Source organism: Podarcis melisellensis (assembly GCF_964234715.1).
Source record: "Podarcis melisellensis genome assembly, chromosome: 6".
NCBI lineage: Eukaryota > Metazoa > Chordata > Lepidosauria > Squamata > Lacertidae > Podarcis > Podarcis melisellensis.
The window spans coordinates 9,825,453-9,837,527 of NC_138538.1; the positions used below are offsets into that span (position 1 = coordinate 9,825,453).

At 45.9% G+C, this 12,075-nt stretch overlaps 1 protein-coding gene across 1 annotated transcript in view; it reads left to right on the forward strand.

Annotated features, from left to right (window-relative positions):
* The first annotated feature begins 7,538 nt into the window (after nucleotides 1-7,538).
* Nucleotides 7,539-12,075, forward strand: part of GATA5 (GATA binding protein 5) — a 52,752-nt gene continuing 48,215 nt past the window's right edge. The window contains exon 1 of the mRNA XM_081917141.1: nucleotides 7,539-7,807. The gene's annotated coding sequence lies outside the window, so the exon portion shown is untranslated. The remainder of the gene's footprint in view (nucleotides 7,808-12,075) is intronic.

Sequence of the window (12,075 nt, forward strand, 5' to 3'; positions counted from 1 at the left end):
CTGGCACAAATCCATTTTCTTTGCTATTTTCAGGACCTTTACTTAGGCCATTAAGTTAGCCTGGCTATTCCAACAAGTGAATCTTTGCTGGATCCAGGCATTAGGAGGGGCTTGGGCATATGGGCCAACCCTCCCCCCAAACTCATAACATTATAAATGCAAGCAAGCAAGCAAGAAACAAACAAACAACAACAACCCCCCCTCCAGTGGCGTAGCATGGGTTGTCAGCACCCGGGGCAAGGCAAGTAATTTGCACCCCCTAACCCGTGGATTTGCGCCCCCTAACCCTAACCCCCAGATGTTGCACCCGGTGTGGCCGGCCCCCCCTGCACCCCCCACACTACACCACTGCCCCCTCACTCTACTGCAGGGACCAGGAAGCTGTGGCTCTCCAGATATTGTTGGACTCTTAACTGTCATCAGTCACAGACAGCATGACCCATCAGGGGCGATGGGAGCGGTTGTCCAACCACGTCTGGAGGGCTGCAGTCTCCCCATGTGTGTCCTCCGTTCAAGATTATGTCACAGTTCGCAAAGGTTGCAGCTTTTCCTTTGGCCCAGATGAACAATAGCGAGCTGGGCTTCCCTTCCTCTCTGCGATCACGCCTCCTCCTCCTCCCTCCACCTCCTCGCTTCTCTTCATCTATAAATTTGCCTGAGCAAACAGTTCCCAGGATCTGGCAGGAGGCTAGAACTGGGAGTGAGCTGAGAGATAGGAGAATGACAGTCTGAAATGAAACACAGAACTGCTGGGGCTGCAGCAGTCAGACAGGAGCCTGGCCCTCTCCCTTAAAGATTAGTCAGACTCCTTTGCTGGAGCCCTGCGCATTCCCCACACTCCTAGCAACAAAGTGCTGTCTCCCGGCCTCCAATGAATCATGTGAATTTAACCTTTCACCTGGCCGCAAGGAGGTTAATAAACCAAAATAGCCTCCTCCTCCTGCCCTTCCCCCACTTTATGGGCTGGGGGGGGAGAATCAGGAAATTCAGGAAGGAAAGCCACGTATTATTGGAAAAGGGACCCTTCTTTTGTGGAAACAAGGGCAGACCCTCCAAGTGTCCCTATTTTCCAGGGACAATCCCACATTTACAGTTTCTGATTTGATCCCGGAATGTCCCGCTTTTCCTTAGGATGTTCCTATTTTCATCAGAGAAATGTTGGAGGGTATGGAATTATCCGACCACCACCACCCCGAGGCATCTGAAGGCAGCCCTGTATAGGGAGGTTTTTTGTGTTTAATGTTTTATTATGTTTTTATGTAAGTTGGAAGCCGTTCTGAGTGGTTGGGGCAACCCAGTCAGATGGGCAGGGTATAAATGGTAAAATTGTTGTTGTTGTTGTTGTTGTTGCTATGGAATAGGATGTCCCTATTTTCATTACCACTGTATTGTTTTTAACTCTTGATTGGGAGCCACCCAGAGTGGCTGGGGAAACTCAGCCAGATGGGCGGGGTATAAATAAATTATTGTTTATTATTATTATTATTATTATTATTATTATTATTATTACAGAAATGTTGGAGGGCATGCAAGGGTCATGGGATTCTGGAAAGCAACGTCACTACAGTTTGGTTTAGACTGAGGGTGTTTTCATACTGGCACAGTATTTGGGTGAGATTCATTCACATACAGTGGTACCTCGGGTTACATACGCTTCAGGTTACAGACTCCGCTAATCCAAGAAATATTACCTCGGGTTAAGAACTTTGCTTTAGGATGAGAACAGAAATCGTGGTCTGGCGGCGCGGCAGCAGCAGGAGGCCCCATTAGCTAAAGTGGTTCTTCAGCTTAAGAACAGTTTCAGGTTAAGAACGGACCACCGGAACAAATTAAGTACTTAACCCAAGGTACCACTGTACCAGTAAATCTAGATTGCTCAGTTATAGCTGATTTGGTGTTCTTGCACAAGAAATCCACTTTCCCAAAAGACTGGAACGTTTTGCAATAAGGTAAGTGATGGAGGGAAAGCAAAAGGTGGTTCTTGCTTTGACGCCACATCGTCTAACCTCCCTGCAAACAAATCAGGATGGATGCACACAGGGGCGTTGCCAGGATTTTTGTTAGGGGGGGCAGGACTTGGGGGGCAGAACCATTGTGACTGGCCAGTTAAGTATTTCTACTGTTTTACTTGATGGGGGGCAGCTGCCCCTCCCTGCCCCCCCCCTTGGCTACACCCATGGCTGCTCAATAATGAGGTCATCTGGAAGCACCCAGATACAGGCGGCATAAGGATATCCCAGCTGTCATTTAAGGTCGCATCCAGCTTATCTGCTTATTAAGCATTCATTCCGACTAGTTTACACAAAGTTTCTGTGGAGGTTGGATGATGTTGGCATTTTACTGAGCACTCGTTCTGATTTGTTTGTGGGGAGGTTAGACAAAATCCCATCAAGCAATTGTTATCCCACACTTTCCCTGTCACTTTCCTTACTGAATTAAATCTGGTTTGGGGGGGGGAGTGGGTTGGTTGTTCTAGAGCATTGGAGCCACTGCTGCCATGGAACTGAATCCCACCTGCACATAGCAACAGCTTAGAAGTGTCCTAACGTTTATCCAGCCCATCACAGCAGCAGTGGCCTTCAACTGGTCCAGACCCAAGACCGGCCTCTGACTCCCAAGCTGCAACATGGGACCGACTTTCACATTTTCACTTTTTCATTCATTCATTTTATTTGTATGACACTTTTATACACACACACACACATCATGCTCAAAGCAGCTTACAACAAGGAAACTGAGATGCACTTCAGGCAAACACTATAAACACAATGTCATAATAACATAGCAAAACAATAACAATGTCATAATAAGTTAGCAAAACGAAAGCAAATGTAATAACTTACCCAAAAAAAAACCACATTCCAATGCTATAAATATACCAAGATTACTTAATCAACATGTAGCAGCCAATATCAAAAAACAAGAAGGGAGATTCAGAGCAGGCTTCCTCAACCTTGGTCCTCCAGATGCTTTTGGCCTACAACTCCCATGATCCCTAGACAGGAGCAATATAGTAATCTCTGCAGTGTTTTCAAGTGGCTACATGTGACCACTTCCTAAACGTTCATCTGAATCAGGGCTGTGTGTGTCGGTTTTATTTTTCCATTCATTTTCGTGATTCATTATCTCGTGTGTTCAATTGCTCATTCATAAAAAATCACACTTGTTTTATTATTGGTTCCATATTGCTTCTTTCATTTTTGTTTCTGTGACTCCCCCCACCCCCATTTCTTTAACTCATTTTATTTTCTCCCTGCTGCTCCCCTGTGATGGTAACAGTAGTGGCAGCGGCAGCATAGGAAGCTTCAGTTTTCCCAGAATGCCTTGGGTGTTGCACAGCACCCCAGGGTAATAAAATCTATGAGCCTCATTGGAAGCCACCACTTTTTCCTTGAACAATGCACCATCTGAGACACTCTGGGGAAATAAAAGGATTGCTTTACAATGCGCACCCCAGAGAAACTCAACCTGGTGCCAAGATTGCCAGCTTTTAGGTACCAGGCAAAGCCATTCACATTTAATCAGGCTTTTGGATAGTCATTCATTCATTCATGATGTTGTTGTGTGGTTCAGCAGCTCCTTGTGAAGAGGGTTTGATTGTTAAACCACTCTGAGAATTGTAGCTCTGTAAGTAGAATACAGGTCTCCTAACCACACTCAGCATTCTCAGGAAACTGCAGGTCCCAGAATGCTTTGAAGACAGCTATGGCTGCTTTAGGGACACGGGTGGTGCTGTGGGTTAAACCACAGAGCCTAGGACTTGCCGATCAGAAGGTCAGCAGTTCGAATCCCTGCAATGGGGTGAGCTCCTGTTGCTCGGTCCCTGCTTCTGCCAACCTAGCAGTTCGAAAGCACATCAAAGTGCAAGTAGATAAATAGGTACCGCTCTGGTGGGAAGGTAAATGGCGTTTCCGTGCGCTGCTCTGGTTCGCCAGAAGCGGCTTAGTCATGCTGGCCACATGACCCGGAAACTGTATGCCGGCTCCCTTTGCCAATAAAGCGAGATGAGTGCCACAACCCCAGAATCGGTCACGACTGGACTTAATGGTCAAGGGTCCCTTTATCTTTTTATGGCTGCTTTAAAAACATGTTGCAAATGAGGCGGCAATGTGCTTCTGTACAACTCCAATTCCAATTCATCCCAACAGAACTTCTGCAAGACAAGCTGTTCATTGGCAGTATGCTAATGGTTCAGAACTAGGATATGAGTGTCACTCCAAAAATTCCATTTTAACATGGCTGTTGATTAAATGTAGCATCCTGCACACCATTCCAGACAAAAGTTCCTTACCTCCCAATTGATATCACCAAGAGTTGTGCATAGACTTAAGGCTGCAGTCCTACAGATGGCATTCAGTCCGCTACAGGTTTCTAGACGTATTAGCCATCCGGGCACAAAGCCACAAAGTGTTCAATCAGTTTCAATAAATCCTGTAATTGCAAGTTGAGGTGTCGTCTTAAAGGCTTTCTGTAGCCTAGGCAAAATAAAGCTGGATAGCGCAGTTGGTTAGGTAAGGGTAAATGGACACCTGACCGTTAAGTCCAGTCGTGAACGACTCTGGGGTTGCGGTGCTCATCTCGCTTTACAGGCTGAGGGAGCCGGCATTTGTCCACAGAGAATTTTTCCGGGTCATGTGGCCAGCATGACTAAGCCGCTTCTGGCACAAGGGAACACTGACACCAAAGCAGCGCGCAGAATCACTGTTTACCTTCCCTCCGGAGTGGTACCTATTTCTCTACTTGTACTTTGGGGCGTGCTTTCAAACTGCTAGGTTGGCAGGGGCAGGGACTGAGCAACGGGAGCTCACCCTGTCGCAGGGATTCAAACTGCCAACCTTCTGATCAGCAAGCCCAAGGCCTCAGTGTTTTATTAGCATGGTGCTAATAATGCCAAATTTGCAGGTGATAATGTCATCACTGCAGGTTTGATCCCCATATGGGACAACTGCATGTTCCTGCATTGCAGGGGGTTGGACTATCAGAGTTTCCCAAACTTGGGTCTCCAGCTGCTTTTGGACTACAACTCCCATCATCCCTAGCTAGCAGGACCAGTGGTCAGGGATGCTGGGAACTGTAGTCCAAAAACAGCTGGAGACCCACGTTTGGGAAACCCTGGACTGGGAAACCCCCAGAGCCCCTTCCATCTCTACAATTCTATGAGCAAGACTATAAAAGCATGTCAGGCTGTATGGGATCTAACATAGAAGATTCTTAAAGGAATCAGACCAGAATCGCAAATATCTCTCCCCAGCATCTATTCCACCATCCCCAAGTGGAGCAGAAGAAAATGTGAAGCAACTGAACCTTGCTGCTCATTGTCATGTTTGCTGTAATATAACCCTGGACTCCTTATTCTACTGTATTCCAGCTGACCTCCCTTTACAGTCTGGTTGAAGTGAAGCCCTTGGATATAAGGCAGCCAGGCACATTTACATGAAGTTGAACCCCACTGGCTTCGATGGAATGCCCAAGAGCCTTAAGGCTGATGATTTCACACACATTCAACTTTAGGCAAACTTTCAGAAATATGATTCAGGTTCTGGAACTTCCACAAGTTTTGGAACTTCCTTTTGAAACACATTTTTAGGTACACTTCGTTATGGAAAAACAGAGACCCCCTTAAATCTTACATTTTGCTGATGAATTCTTTGGCAATCATGATGGCTAACCTGCAAGGGGAAAAATACATCTTGGATATAATCCAAATAAAATTATGCATTTTCAAGTCCCACTGCATTCAGTGGGAGTCCTGTATGCATGTTCTTAACTCTCTGCTTAAAATCAATGACATTTAATAGGGTTTTGCTTTGACTGTACAGTAGAGTACTTCTTGTTCCCCATCACAGCCCATAAAAGCTTTAAATCCAGCAGGACAGCTGAACATTCAGATTCAGAATTCAGATTGGAAAAGCTTTTGGCAAGCGGGCTGAGACCAGGAGAAATTGTTCTTTCAGCACTCCTCCCCGCAAATTGGTTCCCCTAGAGCAAGTGAATTGTGTTCTTCGTGCCTATCACCCGAAATGTGAGCAATGCAGGCCAGCATTTTCTACTGAATTCCAACGGGGTCCTGTTCACACGGTCCTGCATGAAGCTACGCGTCACCTTCAAAGTGCAATGTTCTAATTAGCAAAATTGTGGGTGAGTTTGTTTTGTGCCCCACTCCCAAGACCACGAGTTCTTTTCCTCCATCATCCTCCCCATCTCATATTTATAAATGTCAGGTGGGTCATCTCTCCCCAAAAAAACCCTTGCCATTTTCGCGATATTATTGACTTTATGGAACTGCACGCCACTAACTTGACTCCATCCAGCGAGGGTTAACTGCGTTTCAATTCCATTGAAATAAATGCGGGGTAAATTCCTTAGGCTGTGATCCTAGGCCCACTTACATGAGAGCTCCCTTGAACTCGGCGAGACTTACTTCTGCGTAAACAGGCCTTTTAGGGTATCAGGCATTGCGGGAAGCGATGCTACATACTGAGGAGTTATTCCCGTTAAAATGAATGGCCCTGGATTCTGAGTAAGCATGGATAGGATTGCGCCATGGATTTCAGAGGAGCTCTAACCTAGGCCTCCGATGAGGCTGGCTATTCGGCACGTGCGCTTAGGATCTTAGGACCTGAGACACGCTTAACTTCCTCCGGCCTGCAGACCTTAATGTTTAAGGTGTGCTAACTAAAGGATAGTTAAAGCTATGGTTTTCCCAGTAGTGATGTATGGAAGTGAGAGCTAGACCATAAAGAAGGCTGATCGCCGAAGAATTGATGCTTTTGAATTATGGTGTTGGAGGAGACTCTTGAGAGTCCCATGGACTGCAAGAAGATCAAACCTATCCATTCTGAAGGAAATCATCCCTGAGTGCTCACTGGAGGGACAGAGCCTGAAGCTGAGGCTCCAATACTTTGGCCACCTCATGAGAAGAGAAGACTTCCTGGAAAAGACCCTGATGTTGGGAAAGATGGAGGGCACAAGGAGAAGGGGACGACAGAGGACGAGATAGTGGGACAGTGTTCTCGAAGCTACCAGCATGAGTTTGACCAAACTGTGGGAGGCAGTGGAAGACAGGAGTGCCTGGCGTGCTCTGGTCCATGGGGTCACGCAGAGTCCGACACGACTAAACGACTAAACAACAACAACAAACTAAAAGATCATCTAACCGTAGAGCTGGAAAGAACCCAAGGAGTTATCTAGTCCAACCCTTTTGCAAAGCAGGAATCACAATGAATAAATTTATTATTGACAGGAAATCCTGAGAAAGTGATCCCTGCGTTAAGACTCCCTCTTGTCCTGCGGGTGGAGGGTGAGGAAACCGGACTGAGCCCGGTCTGGCATTTGCTCACCCAAAGGGAATCCCCGCCAGCCGGAGTCAAGCAAGGCAAATAATATTATTCCCCTGCAGGGCGATCTGTTTGCTTAACCCTTTCCAGAGACGGGTTTCTCCGGCTTCCCGAGATGCCTCTTCGGCCTCCTCCCCGCCGACCCTTCTTATCTTCCTTTCCTTCCAACCAGCCCGTGAGGCTGTTCCTTTTCACTTCGCATAACATCTCTGCCTTCCCACTCCCTTCGGGCTCCCTCTCTCGATCCCTCTGTCTAGGTCTCTCTTCTCCGATCTTTTACTGCCTTCCACCTTCCAAAATAATCTCTCCTACTTTCCAAATAAGATGCATCTCTCTCTCCCCAACCCCCAGCAATCTTCTCTCTTTTTTCTGTTGCTGCGCGCCTGGCGGAAGCGCCTCCTCGTTTGTTCCTTGCAAGAGGCGCTTGGAATCGGGACCCAAAACGCCTAGAGAAAAGCTACTCTGGACAGGTAGAGAGGCGGGGGGTGAGGGTGTGGGTGTGGGTGTGGATTTGAATCTTCTCTGGGCTTTCGAAGGAAAGGTTTGCTTCCTGAACTGAACGACCATCAGGTTATGAAACTGACGTTTCGATCGTCAGGTGTGCGCTATATAGAACACGCACTCTGGGATCTTAAATGTTAATTTCGCAGCAGTGCAGTCGTCTTGGCCGTTTCAGGGCTTTTGCAAGGCTACGGTCTTAAGTCAATTGCACCGCGAAACGAGACCCGCTGAAATTGCTTCGCATTGAGCTAACAGCTGAAAAACATAAAATAAGTAACTGCGACTTCCGTGATTTAAGGGGATCGCCAAGTTTTAAGCGGCCTGCGGGTTTTAATCAAAGTTAGTCGCTTTAACCAGGTTGCATTTCGGGGTGGGGCGGGGTCGGTAATGCAAGGCAAGGGAAGAGGCAAGAAATAATTCAGCAGCCCTCGAAAACGGTTTGCCTGCTCGTACATCTTATTTGGAAGGAAAGACATTCCTAGGTTAACCTGATTATCAGCCCGATCCCCAAACAGGCTAAGCCGAAATATGTGGTTGGTGCCTATGGATACATTTAAAGCACATTATTTCCATTGGGAGCTGTAGTTTTCCCGCCCACAGAGCTATAATTCCCAGCACCCTTTCCAAACTATAAGTCCCAGAACTGTTTGAGGCAAATAATGTGCTTTCAATGTAATAGTGTCCATACAGCCTGAGATCGCGGGGCCCTAAGTCCTTCGCTGTCCCTTATGGAGAGCAGATTTTCTTTTCCCTACAATAATTCCAACCCAGTTCCAATCAGTGTCATTCGCAATTTATCCCCCGGAGTCGATTTTCTAAACAAAGGGCGTGAGTTGGTGTCAAACAAGCTTATTACTCGAAAGTAAATCCCAGTAGTCTGGGATTGCGCCTGAAGAGCTGGGCAACTGTGCCCACGTCCCGCAAAGCGCTACCTGGTTGTTTTTAATCATTTGAGAGATCATCAGTGCCTTTGAAGAAAACAAATCTCAAGGCGTTTCATCGAAATATTTATTATTTTTTATTATTGTATTTTATTAGCGCCGGAGGTGTAGGGAGCGATCGGTTTACTCGATAGATCTCAGCTTGCATCGGAGCCGGTATTCACTGACTATAGATTGGACAACTCCAGGGGAAAAGGGTTTTAGATCTCTTGCGCAAATAGATGGACAGACAAATATATGGCAGACAAATCGCCTCATCGAGATATAAAATCGACTGACACCCCATCCTTAATGAATACAGTTCATTAAAGCATAATTTAACAACCTAATGAAAAATTGAGTTGCTAACTCGACTTCGGTTAAATGCTGCGCTTCGATCCCTTTTAACACTAACCAGATATTAAACATTATTTAGCCGTTGCTGAAAGCTGTAAATAATGATTGATTTGATCTGAACGGTTAACGCAGAGCGATCCCGATCACCTTAACTTGTCAGTGGGAATCTACGAACAATAGAAAACTATTTTGTACGTTTTCCAGAGAGGCTGCAGCGAACACATAAAAATGAGCTTTGTGGCACCGCAAATACTAACAGATGTATTGCCCTCTGGAAATTGCTAGTGAATCACACGAGCGCGCACGCAGCCCATTAAAAATAAAAATAAAAATCTGTACGGAATCATATAAACGTAAAATGATCGTGTGTTTTTTTAAGAAGCATTTTCTATTTTGCATACCTTGTCAAGTTAATAATGCTACCCAGATGGGAAACACATCGCCGTGTAAGGGTACAGATGTAGCTGACACAAAAAGTCTTGATATGAATGGGTGTATAGTATTTATTTTAAAGATGGCGTGCATCTTTAAAATCTAGATCTAAAAATCACTTTAAACTGCATTAAGCTATTCTAGCGGCATACTTTAAAAGAGACGATATATGTCCATGAGTTGCATACGGAACAATCGTCTGATGTTCGAAGATGGCTCATAATTCACAGACATTCTGCACATATCCAATACACATCATTCTACCATGACAAGGGAGTAATTAAGACAGGCAGAAAATTGTCACTTAAGTTCCCAGAATCCCGAACTACCTAAGAGCATAGCAATCAGGGGAAAAATCAGGAGATATCAAGGATCTGCATTTTGAATTTGAGGTCCTGCGTGATTTTTCAGCTATGAAACTGGATTTCCAGCTTTAGGGAAGGTTGTCCGTGCTCAGGTTTTGGCAGCCAGATTTGAAACTTACTTTAGGCAGGTTTAATTAAGCGGGATAAAGGCGGGACAAGATGCGGCCAAAATGGAGTACTTTTAAGACTGCGATCCTGCTCCACATTTAATTGTGAGCAAGCCTCATTAAAGAAAAGGGAGCTTACTTCCGAGTCGGGCAACGCACGTCCTGAGACGTGGGAAAAACACCCTTAAATCTCTTCCATGTGAAATAAGTCGGATGGACCGAAACGGCCGTTTTTCAGACGCAAATGCCGACTTTCTCTTGCCCCGAAACCTGGAAAGGAACAGCGCGACGGTTTTCTGGAAGTTCCAGTTATTTGAGGGAGAATGGACAATTTCTAGCCTTTTTATATATTATTATTATTTGCAAATATATATACACAGTGTATGTAACATTGGGAACCTATGAGAAGTACCGCTAGCTCAAATACCGAAGTTTCGTCTAACCCAGTTTTCTGTTTCCAACGACGGACAGTCAGGTGTTTCTGGTGAGGATCACAAGAAAATACCTGGTGCTGAATGTATGTTATATTTCATTAGAAGCGACTCCGCTGGACATCGCTTCCATTTCAATGGACTGAGACTTCAAGGAATAGAGGTGGAAAGTCGCCACCCCGTGAATCTCCGACAGCCGAAGCATCAGCCAACTCCTAGGGGCCGAGGGGTCTTCGCCTCCACCCCCAATAAAATATTTGAGGGGGCTGCCCCCTCCAAGCTGATGAACATTGCCACTCAAATGGTGTGCACGCACCGTTGTCATGCGATCAGTTGTGCGGGGCGGGGCTTACCTGGAAACATCCCCCCAAAAAATAATTTCTTCAAGTTGGCACCCCTTTCAGAGAGATACACAGAAAGGTGGTTGTGAAAGGTCCCCTTCTTGGTAGGGAAAAGCCATGCAGCAGCGCCACCACGTCTGCAAATGCAATACACTGCAATGCAGGTAGAAGGAATCCTCTTGGGCTGACTCCCATGGTTTTCATACTACGTGGAGGAGAAGGTCGGAGCGGAGGGACAGGGGACCTGTAGTTTTCCAGGCGCTGCTGAACTCCCAGCTCCCATCCTCCCTGACCATTGGATATGCTGGCTGGGGCTGAGATAATGGGGCCCCAGCTCTCCACCAGTAGAAGCTGTAGAGCAGCTTTTAAGGGGGAATTCACAGGCAGAACTCCTGGCGCTTTGAGGGGAGGGTGGAAGTTCTCTCGAGGCAACCCTCCTCAATGAAATAAAAGAAGAATCTGAGCGGTCGGCTTCTATTTGGGACTGTGCACGGTCCAACAAATGCGGAGTAGGGGTTAAAATAAATACTTGCTGCTACTTAAACACGGTAAATGCTCAAATATAGGTCAGCATGATTATTACCATATCGCAGAAGGAAAGAGGTGGTGAGAGAATAAGTCGCTTTGGCATAGTAAGATCGTGGAGGAATGGAGATTTGATATACTAATGTTGTTTCTTTCTTTCTTCATATCCTACCGAGTGCAGAATAGGCTTCTCAGCAGTTCACAAGTATAAAAACAAATCACACGTGCATCAATTAAAATACACACTTAAAATGAATGCCAAATAAAATCCATCCCGTTGCAACATAAAAATAGAATCACCCCTTATTAAAATATACGCCAAAGCAATCCCCTTTAAATGACACAGTATTGTAATTAAAAATAAGAGAGTCGGGGCGAAAGAGCCCCCTGAATCAATCAAGCCCTTCCTGGGGCTTCCTGAATCAAGAAACTAATTGCAAGTTAATTTTTAAAAAAAAAAAATTGCAAAATGGGGTGGGAGGAATGGGGGGAGATTCCTAGTTTTGTCTAACTTAGTTGGAGATTCCTGGAGTCATGCGTGCTCTGGCATCGCAGCAGGAGACACGCACAAATATGTCTCTTCTCCCAAGGTGAGGCTGAAAAAGGAGTTAGGAAATGAGGTTAACAACTCTGAGAGTAAGTAAGGCTAGCACCTGAAGAAATGAACAGCACAGGTGAGTTCAGAAAGGACAGGGTAGGGAACTTGGGTCTTTTTCTCTCTGCATTCTCCCAGGAAGACGCATGAGCTTCCAGTGCAAG